The sequence below is a fragment of the Hevea brasiliensis genome, chromosome 11 (assembly GCF_030052815.1).
Source record: "Hevea brasiliensis isolate MT/VB/25A 57/8 chromosome 11, ASM3005281v1, whole genome shotgun sequence".
Lineage (NCBI taxonomy): Eukaryota > Viridiplantae > Streptophyta > Magnoliopsida > Malpighiales > Euphorbiaceae > Hevea > Hevea brasiliensis.
Genome location: NC_079503.1, coordinates 12880330 through 12901502, shown reverse-complemented (window position 1 = coordinate 12901502; position 21173 = coordinate 12880330).

Sequence of the window (21173 nt, the reverse complement as noted above, 5' to 3'; positions counted from 1 at the left end):
AAGGTCTTTCATCTCAAATTCCTTAGATAAGTAGCTTTGAAGAGCTTTCCTTTCTTTAAGATCATTTCTAGTCACCACCATGTCATCAACATGCACAATAAGTGCTATGATCTTACCTTGTTGTCTCTTTAAGAACAAAGTGTGATCTGCATTGCTTTGACTATAGCCAAATGCCTTCATAGATTTTGTGAACCTTCCAAACCATGCTCTTGGAGATTGTTTCAGCCCATATAATGATTTCTTTAACTTGCATACTTTATGATCTTGTGCTTTTGGTATCATGCACCCTGGAGGAAGATCCATGTAGACTTCTTCAGACAGCTCACCGTGTAGAAAGGCATTCTTCACATCGAATTGTTATAATGGCCAATCCAAGTTTGCAGCTAAAGATAATAAAACCCGAACTGTGTTGATTTTGGCAGCCGATGCAAATGTCTCTGCATAGTCAATTCCATAGATCTGAGTATATCCCTTAGCCACTAATCTTGCTTTAAAGCGTTCTATCGTACCATCCACTTTGTAGTTGACTGTATACACCCATCAGCATCCAATTGTTTTCTTTCCTGGTGGACAATCGACAATCTCCCATGTATTATTTTTCTGTAAGGATTTCATCTCCTCATTCATAGCTGCTTTCCTGCACATTTTTAGGAATAGATACAATAGATAATTGATTTACAAATGACTGATTTGATTCCGACAAACGATGATTAGACACATAATGACTCATTGGATATCTAGCTTTACTAGAAATTTCGTGTTCATAAGTGGGTTTAGGGGTACCTCTATTATGTCGTGGTGGTAGCTGTTTCATTGTTGGTTCGGATACGAACTCAATAGCATCCTTAGTTGGCGACTACTGGTTTGACACATCAGTTGCTTGCGGTGTGAGGGATTCAGGTGATAGTGAACTCACTGCTTCAATTTCTTAATTTTTAGAAATACCCAAATCTGATTCTACCATATCTTGGTTACCTTCCAAATCTTGATGTTCACCACCATAGATTTTTATAACCTGGTTATTAGGTACTGAAAGTCCCACTTCTTCATAATTTAGAGAGAAAACTTCCTTCTAGCTCTCGCCCTGAAGTTTTGGCTTAGAAGAAAAATATATAGAAGCTTCATGGAAAACAACATCCATTGTAACAAACATTTGTTGGGTTTGAGGATGAAAGCATCTGTACCCCTTTTGATGAGCAGCATATCCCAAAAAGACACAACGCAATGCGTGAGGAGTTAGCTTGTCGCGCTGGTGCTTATGAGGAGTTAAATTTGAGACTGCTAGTGTAATAATTGCTTTAGAAAGAGCTTGTAATGGTGTTTGAAAATTAATGGTGCTAGAAGGTACCCAATTGATCAAATATATTGCACAAGTGAGTGCTTCTCCCCAATAAGATAATGACATATGAGCTTCTATCAATAAAGCATGAATAACTTCTAACAAATGGCGATTTTTTCTCTTAGCTACTCCATTCTACTGGGGTGCATTAGGATAAGTTATTTGATGAATAATTCCTTGTGCTTCCAAATATTGCTGAAGTTCATAGCTAGAATACTCTCCCCCATTGTCACTGCATAGAACTTTTACCTTTGCATTATATTGTGTGCAAATCATTTTATGAAACTTTTGAAACAACACATTCACTTCACTTTTGAACCACATCAAGCACACCCACGTCATTCTGGGACAATCATCTATAAAAGTGATAAACCATCGTGATTCACCTAAGGTATTCACTTTGGATGGACCCCAAACATCAGAATGTATAACCATAAAAGGAATTGAACTTTTATTCATACTTGGTGAAAAAGACACATGGTGACTCTTTGCAAGTTCACAAACATCACATCTGAAACTAGAACCATCAAATTTTGCAAATAACCTAGGAAATAATTTCTGAAGATAGCCAAAGGAAACATGTCCCAGCCGTCGATGCCATAGCCAAATATTAGATTTCCTTGTTTGATCCTCAGAACTGTCCACCGATAATGCTTGACGTAACTGATTTGAGCTTTGTGATTCCAAGTCCAACTAATACAGCTTCCCTTGTCTAGTACGTAACCAATCGTTCAGCTCATTTGGATGTCCTTAAACACACAACATTTAGGCCAAAAAATCACAACACAAGATAAAACAATGGTAATTTGAGAAACTAACAAGAGATTATAATCCAAAGATGGGGCAACTAGTACAGAGTCTAAGTTCAAATTATTCATGAAACAAGGACCCTTTTCCAATGACAGGTGCTGAGGAACCATTAGCCGTGGAAATAAATTTTTATGAGGAAGCTTTAAGGGATGAAACCTGTTCAGAATCAAATGCCATATGATCCGTAGCTCCGGAATCAATTATGCATCCACTATTAGAAACAAGTGCAGATGAATTAAAAACCTTACCACCATTACCTCTCGTTGCTACAATGGCTATTGATTTTTCGGCAACATCTTCCTTAGCATTTGTTTCTACAATTGCAACAGTGGAGGTTTTGCTTGCAGGTGCCCCAGCAGGAGAAGCTTTGCTTGCATTTCTCTTTTTTGAAGCATGGTTATGATCCCACCATTCTGGGTATCCCACAATTTCAAAGCAGCGATCTTTTGTATGCCCTAGTTGATCACAGCGTGTACACTTATAAGTGGATTTGTTGATACCTGTAAAAGTCCTAGACTTTGTTCAATCTTGTTAGTTTTTAGAGAACTGGTTCTGATTTGATCTGTTTCTGTTGATCATGGCTGCCACTTCAGATTTTTCAAGTTCTCCATTCATTGTTGCATGTCGAACAGATTCACGACGGACCATCAAGTAACATTCTTCTAATTCTGGAACAGGATCCTTTCTTAAGATTTCACCATGAATCTGTTCGAATTCACCATCTAAACCAGCAAGAAAGATGTGCACCCTTTGCCGTTGAATAGACTTGCAGTAGGAAGCAAGATCATTCTCACTTTCCATAATCACCTTGTCACGATGATCCAATTCACTGAAAATTTCAATTAATTCTCCATAATAGACACAGAGAGATCTACCATTTTGTTTGGCAAAAAAGGCCCTCTGATTTAAAGTGAAGACTTGTAGTTCATCCGCTCCATTATAAAAGGCTTTTGACAGAGCTCTCCAAATATCCTGAGCAGTGGGTAGGCGAATATATCGCTTCATAATCTCTGGAGACATAGACATCAAAAGCCATCTCTTAACTTTTTTATTGTCTGTGTACCACCTTTCGTAACCGTCATCTTTTTCAGTAGGTAGTTGTGTATTTCCAGGAATAAATGAGAGTTTTTCTTTTTTAGCAATATGCATCTCTATAATTTGAGACCACATATCATAATTTGTTTCATTGAAAATGATCCCTGCATTGAAAGATGAACTTTTAAATTGAATGATAATTGGAGCAAACTTGGCTTCAGAGGTTTCAGCATATAGTTTGCTCATGGTTCTATGTCAGAACCAAGCTCTGATACCAATTTCAAAAGAGGTAGTAATAATTCTTTTTATTCTGATCAATATCCAAGAATTTGTACATGTATATATAGCTAAGTTACAATAATTGGTAGGAGCTAATTTTTAGCTATTGACCCTATAATCAAGGACAACTATTGATCCTACAATCAAGGACTCAAATTACAAATTCCTTTTTTATTTGTACATGTATATATAGTTAAGTTACAATAATTGGTAGGAGCTAATTTTTAGCTATTGACCCTATAATCAAGGAAAACTATTGATCCTACAATCAAGGACTCAAATTACAAATTCCTTTTTTACAAAGATTACCAAAAACAAGCCAACAGATCACTAAAATCAAGCATAAATTATCTCTACATGATTTAAACCAAACATGATCAAACTACCCTAAAACTCACTAAAACACAATTTTTTTCATCAAATAAAAATTTCTAAAGAATATTTCAATAGTAGAAAATTTAAAAAAATAAATTGATATAAAATTAATTAAATAATTAAAAAAAATTAAAATAGCAAAACACCGCTTTAAGAGCTAGCAGTGTTTTTGTTGTTACTATTCATCCAAAAATTATATATATCATATCTCACAATGCAAGCTTTATATCAATTAAAAGATAATTTCTTAACCTTTCGAAGCATGTTAGATCACAACATTAAAAGCAACACACAAAAAGATATGCCAAATCAAAGTTACGGATAAATTGAAAAGAACTTAATTACTCTTATTCAAAAATCGAATTCACATAAAATTTTGTAGATGAGGTCATTAGCTTAGAGAACATAGCATGTTGCAAGGGTTTTGCGATCGCCGGACGATTCTCACCGAAGTGGAAAGTGAGGAGTCACCACTTTAATTTTAAGGAAAATTAAAGAAAACCATTTATTGTTTAAAACAATAATTTTTACCACTTTTAAGACAGGGATTCTGGGTTTGGGGTTTGTATATATGTAGGAAAGGTGTTAAGCACCCCACATCGTCCCTCAATAAAGGCAAGTGGACTTAGGGGTGTGCTCTTTATAACCAACAATTTTGGGGTTTAAACTACGATGTTAGTGCCCATATTTACTACAAGAATGTTTGATGTCTCACTATTCGGGGTTATCCAAAAAAACATAAGTAGATGGAATAACCTTAGGGTGAATTGTGACTCTGACTTTATTATGACTTTTATTAAATTCCTCCCTCTGTAGAATTAGGACTCTAGTTTTGGAGAGGAATTATTTGATTCTTAGAGATTCATAACGAGTAAAGAGGACTCTCGACTCACTCACCATTCATCCCATCATTGGTATCCAAATAATTGAGGGTTCGGTGTGTGAAGTGAATTTTTTACAATTAAGCCTGTATGGGTGTAGACAAATTCGCAACTTAGAGATGAAGTAGAACTATGCATGCTTAAATTATCAAAATCAAGGAAGGACTCTCCCTCAATAAGAGTAAAATCCAATGAAGGACTCTCCCTTGTGCTTCAATGTCGCACATTTATTGTCATGCTAAATGGAAAAATTTTCTCCTAAATTTAAGAGGCATAAAAAATGCTTTTCACAAATGTGAAAGATGGTCCAAGGAAATGACTCTCTACTGAACTCCCAATATTTTAAAAAGTAAACTTTAAGAGAAAACATGCTTTTCATAGATATGGAAGGGGGTTCCAGGAAAGAACTCTCTTCCGAACTTCCCAATATTATATAAAGAGATTGTGGTTTTTATAAAAGGCATAAAAAAAATATTTTTAATAAGGGGGTTCAAGGAAAGGACTCTTTCCTGAACTCTCATATTATATAGAGAGATTGTGCAACGTTTCTCCCGGATTCTTATTATTTCCTGAACTATAAAATGACATAAATGCTATAAAATAAAAATGCACTATTCCCTAACTCCATACGTGTTATTTTCGATCTCTCAGATTTGCTAAACCTACAATGTCCAAACACCATCTAACGCACCTTACTTTTATTATTGCTGATCTCTTACAGTTACATCCAAACTCTCTTCACTTTATTTATTACATCCGAACTCTAACTACATATTATTTCATCTGAAACTCAAATTATTTGTGACAACCGGACCCGGGAAAGCGGTACAATGAGGGCGAGGAGTGGCTTAAAAGACTAAACTCTCGGTAGGCTTCTAGGATGGCGAGGCTACCTAGTGTAGTGAAATGCAGAGCACAGGAATGAATCTAATCATGCATTGAAATGGAGAAAACTAATCACTAGAGGCGCCTGTTGGTGGAATTGGCTGGAGAGTTGGAAGAACTTCGGGGTTAAGCGTGCTCGCTTGAGAGAAATTCTAGAATGGGTGACCTCCTAGAAAGGTCTCCATTCCACCTTATGGGACAAAATCGTGAGGCTCGGGATGGGGTGAGCCAAAGCGGACAATTCTTCTAGTGGTTGAAGTAGGGCATTACAGATGGCATCAGAGCCAAACCCCCTTCTAGTAAATGTGTGGTTCGAGGATGAACCAGGCGGAAGCTGGTGGGCCTATGATGACTCGACCAGGGAAAGCGGTCCGATGAGGGCAGGGAGTGGCATAAGAGAGTAAACTCCTTGCAGGCTTCTAGGATGGCGAGGCTACCTAGGGTAGTAGAATGCGAGGCACAGGAATAAATCGAATCGTACATTGAAATGGGGAAAACTAATCATTAGAAGCGCCTTTTGGTGGAATGGCTTGGAGAGTTAGAAGAACTCTGGGGTTAAGCGTGCTCGCTTGAGAGAAATTCTAGGATGGGTGACCTCCTGGAAAGTTCTCCATTCCACCTATGGGACAAAACTGTGAGGCTCAGGATGGGGTAGGTCAAAGCAGACAATTCCTCTAGTTGTTGGGGCAGAGGCATTACACTATTATTCCTAAACTATTTTGAAATGAGAAACATGCTTTTAATAGAAAATAAAATGATAAAATTGATATTTTACAGTACAGCAACAACATAACAGTAATATTTTCAAAACAAGCATAAATCGATTTTAACCTTATTTCTCTAAGAGTTCGGCATGACTAAATTTTTATAGGGCTCAGGTTCTAACTTACGTAACATCGTGGATATAACTTTATCCCCTTAAAAGAAACACACAGACGTCAAGAGTTTTACCTGCAAAGGGGCTCTCACAATGATAGGGTAAATGAGTTCTGACGTATGAAGCTCAGAAAATGAAGCCAAAGCACTATCAAATTGATTTTAGAAGTGACGGATTAAGATACTTAGGTGAAAGTAGGCTATCTGATGCTAATGTTACAATGAAGATTCTTTAGAAAACTGATGTTTCTAAAGTCTCCTCCTTATATTCTCTTAGCTCTTTTTAGGAAAAGGGACCCCTTTAACAGTGGAAATTTTTGGTATTTATAGGGAATGGGAGCCTTAGAATGGAGGGATAGGATTTAAGATGAAAAAGAAGAAGGGTCTAGATTCAAAAAGACAATATCCGAAGGTCCAGAACAAAAGTGACCAAGGATTTAAGGGCAGCGATCAATCCAGGACTCCTCTGTCCTTTTCTTCTTTGATCTAATGGTTGGGAGTTATGCCTTACAAATCAGATTAAGGGTTGGGATTGGAAAGTACCAAATTTGTATTGATCACTTTAATCTGAGGGCCTGGGATTTGTCCTTACAAATAAAATCAATGGTGGAGACTGGAGCATATCAAAATGCTTTAACTGCCTTGAATTAATGGCCCGAATTCATCCTTATAAGTAGGATTAATGGTAAAGATTGAATCGTACCCCAATCGCTTTAACTAACTCAAATCTAATGGTGAAAATTCGATCTTGCAAACTAAAGGCTAGGATTCAAAGTGATGTCTCTAAAATCCTCACACAACCTTTCTACCTCGATCTTAATTTGACATCATTCCGATCTAGTGATTTCTGATCTCTTTATCTGGTCTCTTTGTCTGAACTGATCTTCAATCATCTGAAACATCCTTATATGATCTCTCCTGATCTATCTTGTGTCTCCCTTTATGAAGTCACTTTCTCTGATCTCTTAAAAATCTGTGATCTCTCCACATCGCCCTTTATCCGAACTCTTTCAGTTCAATTTCTATGGTCACTCAAAAGCCCTTCATCCGATCCCCTTTATCTGAGCTATCCTTATCCGGTCTTTCCTAATGTGCTTTGAATATTGAGAAAATATTAAATATTTTTGTTAACTGAGATATTGCTTCAGGTCTCATGAGCATTAAATTCCAAGGGCTATATATATAGGGGGGAAGGCTGTCATTTTCACATTCTGCATTTCTGCTCTCACTTTTCTCTCTCAAATCTTCAGCAAGTTTCCTCCAAGTTCTTCAATCTCTAGCAACTTTTTCCTTGAAGGTATAGTGATTGATCTTTTTCCATTGCACATTTTCCTTCTCTAATTGAAAATGAGCGGCATCGATGGTCAGAGAGTGGGGAGCCTGCCATCAGTACATGTTTCATGGACCTCTAATAAGGGTGAAGAGGTCAGACCAAATAGGCAATCTGAAATTGGAATTGTGGTCCATCTGATCTCTAATAAGCCCACTGGATCGAGCCAGGGACAAGCTCCGATCCCAAGGAAAGAAGCTCTTCCAATGGATGAGGTGGCATTAATTCTTAATCGCTCTGAACTGGCATAGATCAGTCAGGAGTACAACCTTCTAGCCAATGCTTTTGAGCTCATTAGATGTCATGGGGATCTCTGAGCCGATCACTTTTTTGATGAGGGAGATCAGATTAAGGTTTATGAAGAGCAGTTCAAAGCCGGGCTGCGGTTTCCCTTGGATCGATTTTATAAGGACGTCTTGAGATACAATCGAGTCTGTATGGCTCAATTGCATTTGAAATCATAGCGAACACTAGTGGCCTTCCGAGGTTTATGCTGGTCTAAAGGTCTGGAGCCCATGGTGAAAGTATTTGCCGAACTACATAGGCCCACTCGACGAAAGAATGATGAATATTGATTCTTTCAGGCAAAGCCGAACTGTGGGCTCTTTGTCAATCTCCCCTCCTCACTGAAGGATTGGAAGGACTAGTTCTTTATCCTATAGAGCTGAGATCCCCGTGACTTTGAAGGCGTCCCACGGAGCTGGAATTACTTAGATGAAAGGCTAGAAAAGAAGTTCGATTTGAATGAGGTCGAAAAAGCTATGGTAAAGGAGCTTAAGAGCCAGGTGAACTCTAGCAGATTCCTATGCTCAAGCATTATTGGGGTTAAACTTAAAAGGTGGATGATGAACGTGATAGCCTAAGAAGATGTCCCATTCTAGCTCTCTAACCTTAGGCCTGGGAAGGGTAAAGCTTCTCATCTCAAGTCTTATGATTATTACAAACTCATTAACTTTTTTTATATGCAGATATGGTGAGAGGCGACGCTGATAAGGTAACTTGAAAGAGGAAAAGAGAGCTCGCTAGAAAAGTTCTGGAGAAAAAAGAGGCTGCTGCTGCTGCTGTAAGGGCTGAGCTTAAGGCCCAGAAATGAGCTCGACTGGAAGTGACGAGCTCATCAGCCCAAGCTCAAAAAGAACCTGCTACTAAGGGGCCTGCCCCTGCCTCGGAACAACCCATTACTTAACCTCTGGTCTCTACTGTTTAGGAAGGCGGGTCCTCAGGGCAAGCGATCCCATCCGAGCTACCACTCTTCCAAGGTGCTTAGATACTAATTAGCTCATTGGAGAGGAATCGCACCGTGTGAGGCAACATAGACCTGGCCTGATTCACTAGCGCTTCAATTTACCGCCCTAAAGATTGAGCTTGAATGGCCCTGAAGAGCATCGATGAACTCCTAAACTAGTCAATGAGCCTGAACTTGGAAGCGATCATTACCCAGCACATGGTCGGTCAGAAGGTCAACTTTCTGAAGAGGGAGATCTCTAAGGTGGTTCAGGAGGCCATGGCTTCTAAGCACTAGCTCTCAGCTGCGAATGCTCGAATCGTAGAATTAGAGCAACAGGCAAAGTCTTCTAAAGAGCTAATAGCTTGGCTACAGAAGGAACATGAAGATGCACAGGCCAGTTGAGCTATCGACCTGACTAAGTTTGCTGAGGAGATAAAAACGAAGGAGAATGAAGCCTTAAAAAATGAAGTCGATGCCTATGTGCAGGCCCATGGTGATCTCCTATCCAAGCTCATCAAGCGCTACCTTGAAAAGGACTTTACCTAGCTCAAGAAGCTTGCTCTAGGTGTTAAGGCTGAGAGCGAAATCGAACCAGAAGGAGAGGATATGAATAATGTAACTGATGAGCGGGCTGGGGAGGACCTGCCCGTGGAATGATGTAATCAAATGTTTAATGAAATAAAAGATTTCTTTGCGATGGATTTTTCTCCATTTCTTATCGAGATCAGATAATGACATGATCGGCATTAAATTACAAGTTCAATTATATGCAAAGAGCTTTAGAGATCGGATCAACAACATAAAAACTGGAAATAAAACATAATATTGAACTTCAATAGAGAACATAATTGAAATTTACATAAAATTAAATTTTATTGAGACCGGATGGTATGAGATTAGACTAAAACAAACAAAAACAATTATTGAGATGGATTTATAAACCAAGAAATCAAACTTGGACTAAAATTAAGACAAAAATGAGTTTGAAGATCAGATCATTAGCACTCAAACTTCCAATGAACTGAAACTTGAGTATTATTGAGTTCAGGCAATCCCGAGGTTGGACTACAACAGAATTATAACCTTTATCGAGATTGGATATGTTGGGATAGGACCCCGATTCAGAAACTACACGAAACTAATAAACATCAAAACTTCAACAGATGTAAACCAATTGCATAGTAATTAAACTAAGATTGTCATATTTTCCAAATAATGAATTTATTGGCTTGTATTATTGATGAAACTTAAAACTAGTATTATTGAGTTTGGGCAATCCCGAGGTTAGACTACAATAGAATTATAACCTTTATCAAGATCGGATGAATCGGATCTTGATTCAGACACTACACGAAATTGATGAACTAATAGATAAAATTAATTAGACTAGAATTGTCATTTCTGTTAAAAAATTGATCGGCCAAAATATGGTGTCTACATAACATATTAAAATTTCATGCCATGATTCAATCATTTTCATATTAAACCAAAAAGTACTTTTCTTAGCCCTTAACATGTCATTCTAATAAATTTTAAGGTTTTTCATGTCATTAATTAAAAAAAAATAATTGAAAAACATATCATTAAAGGTAAAAAGTAGGCAACTTAACATACTATAATACCAGTTATTACATTAAATCATGCAACAGATTACTTGTATGTGTCTAAAAATGAGAATCACCTCTTGTATCCTAAGACACAAATGCTTCATAATAAATAGAAACTAGCCCATAAGCCTTTGAAGATCGCAGTCTAACAAGAACGTCACTCGGACTTAATATTAAGTTGACTACAAAAGTCAATTCCTAGTTCCACCATTCAAAAATCTATTAGAACCTAAGAACTGATATTGAGAGAGATATATTTGTATTTCTAGTAGGAGAAAGAATTCTACAAATAAGATAATGATATCTCTTTTTTTTTTACATTCCCAAATTAAAAAAAAAAAAAGAAGAAAGAAAAAGCAGAGAGATAACTCTCCCCTTTAAATTGATATACTTATCTCTTTGTAAATAGCTACCAAGTGATTAATTAGGTTAGGTGTATTCAAGGTTGTTTGGCATAAAGCCCAAAGTCAAACACCAGTGATCAAAGTTTTTTATTTATTTATTTTTTTTTTGAAAGATAAAGTAATTTCATTAAGGTGGCTAAAACATGGTCCATGGCCTAAATCATTATGGGGGACCTAGCTATAAAGCCCAACAACTAAGGCTATAAAGACAAAGGCTCAAGGCTCGAACATTTGAAACCCTAAGTTACATGGGTGTTAACTTGAAAAACATAAGATCCAACACAAAAGAGCAAAGCATTGATGCCGGAATTCTAATGCCTAGCTATTATTTTAGGGAAGCTCAAAACAGGGAAGATCTCGACTAAACAATGTACATGCAGCTCCGTCCAAGGCCAAATAGAGACCCCCACTCAAAGTCATCGACCCTAGGATACATCAAAACTAGGAGACCCATTTTAATCACTTTAAGGAAATAGAGGCCATGAAGAACCGAAGGACTAAAGGAGGCATGACATAGCTTAGGCTTCTCGTTCTCATTTAGTTAAGAGGGACTGGAGACCAAAAACTCAAGCCAAACACATCCTTTGAGATAATCAGTCAAACAAAGGAAAACCTATAGAAGGACAAAAACCCACACATAATAAAAGAAAAAGCCCTCTTCATTCACAAACCCAAGATCTGTGACAGCAAACAGCAACAAAAACAATTTACATCCCAACCAAAGGTGGGGAGGGAAAACTCACTCTCCAATTGGGGGAAAACCTTCCCTTGCACATAAGGGGCAGGAAAAGGCCTCCAAAAGGCAGAGAACAAAGAGCTCTTAGAGCACAACAAATAAAGGAAAAAAAAAAGAGGGATTATGTCTCTAAATATCTAAAGAGACCTATCAACTCATCTCTACTATAACACCAATAATTAAAGTGAAGGGAATTTATGTAATTATAGATATGGATTTTCTTTGATTTTGTTGCAGATAGTAGTTAATCTTAAAGTTTTTTTTGGGATGTTGTGTCAAGGTATTATGTGATATAGTTGAGTGTGAGAGAGACAAGATGAGTGATGGAATAAGGAAGAGAGAGAAAATGGGATGGATAGAGAGAGACAAGGAGTTTATATAAATAAAAAGGGAAAAAAAAAGGAAAAGACATTAATTGATTAATTAATTAAAACTATTTTAAATATTTCAACTTTTACTAATAATAATTTAGATAAATCAATAAGTGTAGACCCCTACTTGTGTGACCCGATGATAAAAATTTTATATGACTGTGAAATATATTTAGAGGCACTAAAAATGGATAATCATATGTATGACATATTTCTTGAAGAAAATAATTTTAAAGAGAAAAAATTATTTAATTAAACATAAATGAAATTTATTTTTATTTAAATTTAATTTTGAAAACTTATTTTATTAAAAAACATAATTGGACCTAATTGGGCTCTCTGAGGCCAATAAAGTCCAGTAGGGGATTTTAATTAAATGAATAAAAGTTTACCATTTTTTATTTCTCTTATTTTTTTTATCTTTATTTATTCCTATTTATCTCTATTTATCCCTATGCTTATTTCTATCCCTATTTCATTAGCACTTCTAAATACTCTAGGAATTGAATTACCCATCTCCCTAAAACTCTAAACCAAAACCCTATAAATACCTGACAAGGGGGAAAACAATAGAAAATAAGAAAAAAAAAAAACTCTCATTCCGTCTTTCCCATTCGGCAAGCTTTCCCCATCTCCCTCATTCTTTTTTCTTCTTTCTTTCTTCCTTTTTCTTCAAGAAACCTTTAAAAATTCGTCAAAGTATGTGTTTTAAATTATGAATATTCAAAAAATATATAATATATCTGTTCTTTCATGTTTATATACCTTTAAATGGTCTCATATATTCAAAACATTCATGATCATATGATAAATTTGAGGGAAACTTATAACTCTTTACATGTGATCTTCACATTTTTTATTGTTTTTTTGGTATATTTTTGTTTCTTTAAAAATTGAATAAAAATTATATTTATATTCTTCATGAAATGCTAATGATTTTAGTCTTAAGAATTATGCAAGAATCTTTTAAATTGAGCAAGTTATGGCTGTTTAAAATTAGGGCATCTTTCTGTCTGTGATTTGCACAACAACCGAATTTTAGGGCCAATATATCTCTCAATTCTTCTTATTTTTCTATCATTCTTAATTGTAAAAATAATTTTAAGATCTTATCTAACTTTTCCCATTGGTTTCATGTAAATATCTTTTATGGTTTATAAGATATATTGTTTTTAAATAAAGTAGTATAGATTTGTCTCCGGTGTATAACAATAGTGAATCACAATTTTTGTAAATTATTTGATAAAGATTTTAAACTATCTAATAATTTTTTAATTTGATATGATGTCTTAGCATTTTTTGGAATTTTTATATAATTTTTGTACATATTTAACTCATTTTTAACATTTAAATAGAAAAATACTGCGAATCTGTCTAAATCTGGAATTAACATATATATTTGTAATTTAATGTTCTTCAGTAGAAATTTATATTTGAATATTAATTTAATATTTTATATGATGTAATAGGATATTATGAAGTGTTAGAATTAGGTTAGATGGACCTATGACTATTGTATAGTTTTGGCTCATTAGAAGCCCATATTATAGGTGATTAAATTTTTAATTATAATGTTTATTTTATTTTAAAATAAATTGATAAGTAGCCCTAAGATAAGTACTAAAAAGAGTAATAATTGTGTGAAACTTACATGGAACTTAACAGAAGCAAGACGGGGATTAATTTGCCATATTAGAAAAAAAAAAAAGGCCCTACTTTAAGGGTAGTTTACTCCGATAGCAACTGAAATAATTAAAATGTAAGTACCTCTTACACTTTTTTGAAATAACAATTTTGTATATAAAATATAGTAATAATAGAAATTTATTTAGTAAATACTAAAACTAATTTTATTTGTATTTTAACCCATGTTTGGCATGTAAATTAAATTTAATTAAATATTTGGTAAATTGTAAAATAAATTAGCATATTAGAAATGTAATTATTTGGAACCTTTAGGTATTTCTTAGAATAAATGACACAGGTATATAATTCATTTAGTTTAATTACTTCTCGGTAACTTAGTAAATAAATAAAATAGGTTAATTAGAAACTTAGAATTGTTTGTAAATTGAACTTGTTGTTTGTAAATTAAACTTGTGTGAAAATCAAATTGTCAATGATAGATTAATTTTAGTTATTCAGTAAATTTACTTAATTTAATTTAGCAATCCCATAGATAAGGAGTACTTGTGCATGAAGATTATTTGTAAATAGCAACTCTTGTTTGAATTACTTACGTATGTAGGTTTAAAAATTGTAATTTTAGGTAAGAACTTTGATAAAGCAATAATAAACAAGACACTTTTAGAAATATTAGTAAATGAATGGTACTCGAATTAACAAGATTAGACCAGGTATAAGGGATGTCTAATACCTTCTCCTTATGTACTCACTATCCCGAATCTAGACATTGGGCTATGGTGGTAATGATTGTGGACCTTTGCAAGGAGTAAGCTGTCATCCATGACCTTATTGGAAAATTGAGTGCATCAATCAAGTCCCTTTAGTAGTTCCTTTTGTAATTGATGCCTGAATTAGATATTTAGTTGTTCCTTCGAAAATTGATGTTCCAATCAGATATCTTCCAAAAGAAACAATAATATGTCCCAGTTATTACCCGGGTATCAACTCCTGTCTATCCATGCCATTGTGGCATAAATCTTTAGTACTGTGGTAGTAGTATGGGAAGACGGTACTCACTAGTAGACTTGATTCTATTAAAATTATACAAATTGCATGCCTAGAAGATGTTGTTTAAGGAGGTGGTACTTAAGCGAAACCAATGTGACTCCATCATCTTTCTTAGGTATTACCAGGTGCACTTTATGCATTCTCAGTAGATGATCTTTCGCCTCACATCACATGACCCCCACAATAAGTTTTAACTAAGTGATCTTAGAGTTATTTTTAGGACAATAAGATCGTAAGTTTGATTCACTGTCAAAATTAATTATACTAAAAAAAATAATAACTTAAATAAAAATATTGTGTTAATGGAAGCATTATATGGGAATTGCTCTTTTTTAATTAGAATTATAAGTAGGACTGAGCATTCAAACCAAATCGAACCGAATTGAAAAAAACTGAAAATCGAATTTTATAGAAAATTAAAAATTAAACTGAACTAAACTACATATACAAACGAATCGAACCAAACTAAAATAAATAAGTTCAATTGATTCCATTTTCTTCCATGTTCAAATCACAGATTCAATGATATCCAAAACAAAATAATTAAAAACAAAATTTCCATTAATAGATTTAACTCAAACTCACAATCATCCTAATCAAATAATAAGATGAATATTGCATACTGTAGAAAATTAAAAAATAAAAGTAAAAGAAATGGAGAAGCTGTAGGCCTATAACACTGGTGTAGCGTGGCTACTATGGCATTGCATTATTATGGCGGCACTGCTTCAATTAAGCATGATAGAAATAGAGGAAGAAAGGGAGATTAAGGGAAGGGAAAGAAATTAAGAGTTCACCAAAAAATAAACTTAAATCCTTAGGTGAGGAAAAAATTGGTAGAGAGAAAAGAGCAAAAGAAGAGGGAATAGATGGGGAAAGAGCTATAGGCAAAGAAGAAATGAAGGGGAAGAATGTTAGTAGTATGTCCTAGAGCATATCATTTAGTATGAATCTTATACATGTTTTATTAATAAAAAGGCAATTTCACTTTTCCGTTTACATAATATATTTATGTGTAATAGAAAATGTCCATTGATATTTTGTTAGAAATTCTATTCTAAAGTTGTTAAGAATATAGTGACGGTATTTCTAGCACAAAGTATCATAAATTAGTTCACAATTGAGGATACTTCACAATAAGGACATGACTTATCCAGAAAGATTATAATCATATTTGTTCCCAAGTTATTTATATGAGATGTAAATAAGATAGAATGGTGAGTCTCATACCATATAACAAACATGATAGGCACTTATGCCTGATAAGTAGGCCGAACTAGTGACACTTATGACAATCACGTGGAGTTTACTCTTATCAATGCATTGTCATAAATCATATCAGTGCATATAGTCTTTAGACCTGAGATAGCACAGTTATCTTGTATATAGGTGGTTTGAATTTGATACTAATTTCATACTTGTTCTGTGTATGGATATATGGGCATGTGTTGACTCCTACCAGTTATATATGGAGATAGATGTTGATCAAGATGGAATATGTTACACTAAGTAAATAGGGATAAAATCCTATGTTCATTTAATTATTCTTGATGTTTCAAGTTCCTGGCCAGGACAGACAGATTTAATCAGAAAAGAGTTTCTGATGAGAAAATCTTTTTAATCAAGAACTGGAATTAAAAGAGAACATAATATTCATAGCAAATGGAGTTTGACATAAATCATGACTCCAGCTCGAATTGGGATTTTGTAACAGAGAGATTCTAGTGCATGGTAACGTATGATTATAGGTTCATTTAAGGTATTCCTTATTATTGATTGAGTGGCCATGGCATGTTATGCTAGGTGCTAACCATGGTCTATGAGGTGCCTAAAATAATTTAGAGAAATCATTTATGGTAAGAAAAAGTTATGATGATATTAGGAGTTTATATCATATCTCATTACCAATTAGTGATGAGCCTAGTGAGTCACACACATACACAAGTAATCACCAAGTTAAATGTGATTTAATTAATTAGTTAAAGAGTTTAATTGATTAATTAAATAGGTTTGGTTTGCAATTAGATTGCAAAGTTCCTAGCGTGGCTCGAAACCAAATCTAGGTTATTAGACGTATAGTATAAGTTAAATTTATATTTAAAGTGTTTAAATATGAATTTAATTATGAGAAATTAATTAATAGAGATTAATTAATTAATTTATATTTGATATAAATTGATTAGAAGAGAAGAAATAATTATTTTGGGTTGAGAACTCAAAATTACAATGCAAGGGTAATTTGATCATTTCATATAGTGACATGTGGCACCATGAGATGGTGACACATGGCATCATGGTTTGTCATTTTTCTTCCTATCATGCAAGATGATCAAAGTCAAGATTAAGTCTAGCTTTGACACTTGGCTTAATGTGATTTGGTCAATTAAAATTAAGAAACAATCAGGTGATGACATGTTGCAAGGGTTTTGAGTGATGACCTAATTATATAAAGTGATGTTATGAGAAAATAAAACAATTAGCCACTCTTCTTATTTTCTCTCAAGTGTGCCGCCACCTCTATGTGTTTCTCCTCTCTTCATATTCTCTCATCAATTCAAAGAGAATGATCCAAGTTTCTTTGAATTAAAATCACTTGAAATTGTTTCTAGTGTCCTACACACATCTATAACCTCTCTAAAGGCAAATCCCTAATTTCTAATTGGTTGGCAAGGCTTAAGAAGCTGGTTTAGGGGCTACCCATTGGTGATCTTGGTGTGGACAAGTTAGAGGGATAACATTTGGGATCCTAGGTGCTTCATAAATGTACCAATCATATCTATATTGCATCAAAAGGTTAGTGCACATATTCTTATATCAATCTAGGGTTCTAATAAATTAATTTGTTACTTCTAAAATCTTAAATGGAAAATGTAGATCCTAATACATAGTAAAAGTGTTTTAATATGCAATTGAACATTGAAATCAATTAGGTACATAATGAATGTTGCATGATGTATGAGACCCTAGAAGAAATTTTTTGAATTCAATGTTCTAATCTAACAATTTTTATGCTTCCGCTCCTTCAATTGGTACCAGAGCCACTATATTTACCATTTAGATTGATTAATATGAGATTTATTTGTGTGATTGGATCAAATTTGATTGATATATTGCTGGTTGTAATCATCAATGGTGGCGACAAGGTGTTGTATCCATATATGATGCGCATGGTTTATAACCTCCATGGTGCGCATGGTATTGGGCTTCAAATATACAATTGTTGTATATTTTAAGGCTTATAAGTAATCAAATTGTTTAATTAAGATTTAAAATCACACAATTAAATATGTTTGAATGTGATTCAAATATGAATTTTTAAATTTGTTTGAATATGACTCAAATATGAATTTTTAAATTTTTTTGAATGTGATTCAAATCTGAATTTTTAAATTTATTTGAATGTGATTCAAATATGAATTTTTAAATTTGTTTGAATGAGATTCAAATCTTGATTTTTTAGTTGAATATGAGATATTCAATTTAATTTTAGTATGTATGTTTTATTTAATTGTTAAATGTTAATATGCATGATGGATGATCATGGACAATAAAAGACCAATGTGATTGGATTTATTTCTTTTATTTTCTTTAGGTTGTAAAATAATTAATTTTATTTTGGTGGCATTGTATTATAATTGTTGTAATATTTTTGGGTTGTAATTTCATTTATTTGAGGACTTTAAAGTCCATATTCTTGCAAATTCGCCTTGGTATGCCAAGGATTACCATGTAATTGGATTGTAAGAAGATTAAAGAGGTCAAGAGCATTGGTGGGACCAGTGGGAGTAATTCAAGATCAAGTGTTGATTATGTACTCCTTCAGCAACTCTTGTAATATAAATGAATGAAATGCACCTAGGAATGCCTTAATTCTATTCTTGGTGGCTCAGAATTGAATCCCTTAGAAAGTCCATGATCATACCATATTTATTGTTTATCTATGTATGCATGAGATGTATGGAAATGTATGCAAGTATATGATATATGAATGCTAATTGGATAATGTGCAAAGTGAGACTATAATAGTAATTAAGCCGACCACTAAATCTTCCAAACAAATGATTAAGTTGGAAATGGTATAATTAAAGTAATTATATCATGGGCCCTACATTGAGGCAATTATTTTAAGAAATTTTAAATACTTACATATGTTGCAATTAATTTAAGAGATTTTCTTGAGAATAAATGTTAAGCATGAGATGTTGTAAATATGTAAATGGTTTGGTGGCCAATAATGGATGTGCCTGAGGACATTAAAATTATTAGCATGTTTACTGGCTCAATGGGATCAACTTAATTAAAACGAGATAAGTCAATAATGGATGTACCTAGGATTTTGAGCATTAGGGGCTAGGTAAATGATTGAACCTCACATGAGATGTGATGGGCAAGGAGTTGCTCAATTACAGTTTATTGTAATTCTAATAATGGATGTGCCTGAGGATGATCAATAAGACTATAAGAATTCAATCACCTACTAAAAATCTATCAAACTAGGATTTCCGTTTCCTACTTTGGAAGTGTAGGATTCGCTAAGTTAGTGGGAGGACCAATTTGATTAAAAGACCATAATCATTTTGGTTAAATACATGATACATTTACTAATTAATCTGTTTATTTTCTATAGTTAATTTTCTGATAATAATGAGCACACAACAACCACCACCATCCAATATCCTTGCGAGCATACTTGATCACAATAGGTTGACAGAACCTAATCTTTCTGATTGGCTTAGAAATTTGAAACTTGTCCTGAACCTTGAACATATAGGATATGTTCTAGACTCAAATATTCCTGGTCCCTTACCTCCAGAGGCCACTCAAGAGGAACATGATACCTTGGACAAGTGGAAGGAGCATGATATGAGAGTCAAGTGTTACATGCTTGCTTCTATGAGTAATGAGTAATGAGTTACAGAAGCAGCATGAGAACATGCAGAGTGCAAGTGAGATCCTTCTTCACCTACAAGAGTTGTATGGTGAGCATAGCAGGAATGCCAAGTATGAGATATTTAAGCAGTTATTTCAAATGAGGATGTCTGAGGGACAGAATGTTGGGGATCATGTCCACAAGATGATTCGACTTATTAAGCAGCTGGAACATCTTGACTTTAACATGGATTTCTAACTGCAAATAGATTTGATCATTCAGTCCCTTCCTGAGTCATTTAGGAATTTTGTGACAAATTTCTATATGACTAAGCAGAAATACACCTTGGCTAGTTTACTTGACATGCTGGTTATTAACCAAAAGAATATGCCGGGCAATAAAGCAAAAGAGGTAGCTTTGATTACATCTTCTTCTGCTGGAAAGTCTAACAAGAAAAAGGGCAATAAGAAAAAGAAACCTCAAATTCCTGGTCCTTCCAAGAACATAGCCAAACAGAAGGGGAAGACCAAAGCTGATGGAGGCAAAGGAAAGTGTTTCCACTGCCAAAAAGATGGGCACTGGAAAAGAAACTACCCAGAGTATCTTGCTTCTCTGAAGGACAAGAAGGATATACCTTCAGAAGGTATGTTTGTGTCTTATTATTTAGATTCTGAGAATACTCATAATTCATCTACAGCTTGGGTTTTTAATACTAGTGCCAGCTCTCACATTTCTTATGATATACAGGAAACTAGCAAACAGTAGCAGCTTGAGTTCTCGAGATGTTAAACTCCGGATTGGCGATGGCTCAACTATTGAAGCTTTTACCACAGGATCTAAATCTTTTTACATGTCTAGACATGTTTTGTGTTTGAATAATATCTTATATGTACCTGATACTTTTAAGAATATCATTTCTATATCTAGTTTGACTAAAAATTGCTATATGAATTTCAGTTCATAGATGATGTTTGCAATATTTATTTTGAAAATAAATATGTTAGCTCGGGTTATATGCATGATGGTCTTTATTACTTTGATAATAATGATAAACACAAATTGAATGCAAGTGATCTAAATGAATGCAATACCATGATGAAAATCGACTCAAGTTCAAAATATATTTGACACTTTAGGTTAGGTCATATTGCAGAAGATAGGATTGCAAAGTTAGAGAAAATGGGGATTTTATCCTCATTGGGTTCTGAACCTACTCTAACTTGTGAATCATGCCTTCAGGGCAAAATGACTAGATCACTCTTTGTTGGACAAGGGCTAAGAACTAAAAATATTTTGGAGCTAATACATAGCGATATATGTGGCCCATTTAGAGAAATAGCTAGAGGCGGTTTTCATTATTTTATTACCTTTACTGATAACAAATCAAGGTTTTGGTGTTTGTATTTAATGAAATACAAACATTAATCCTTTGAAAAGTTCAAAGAATTTAAAT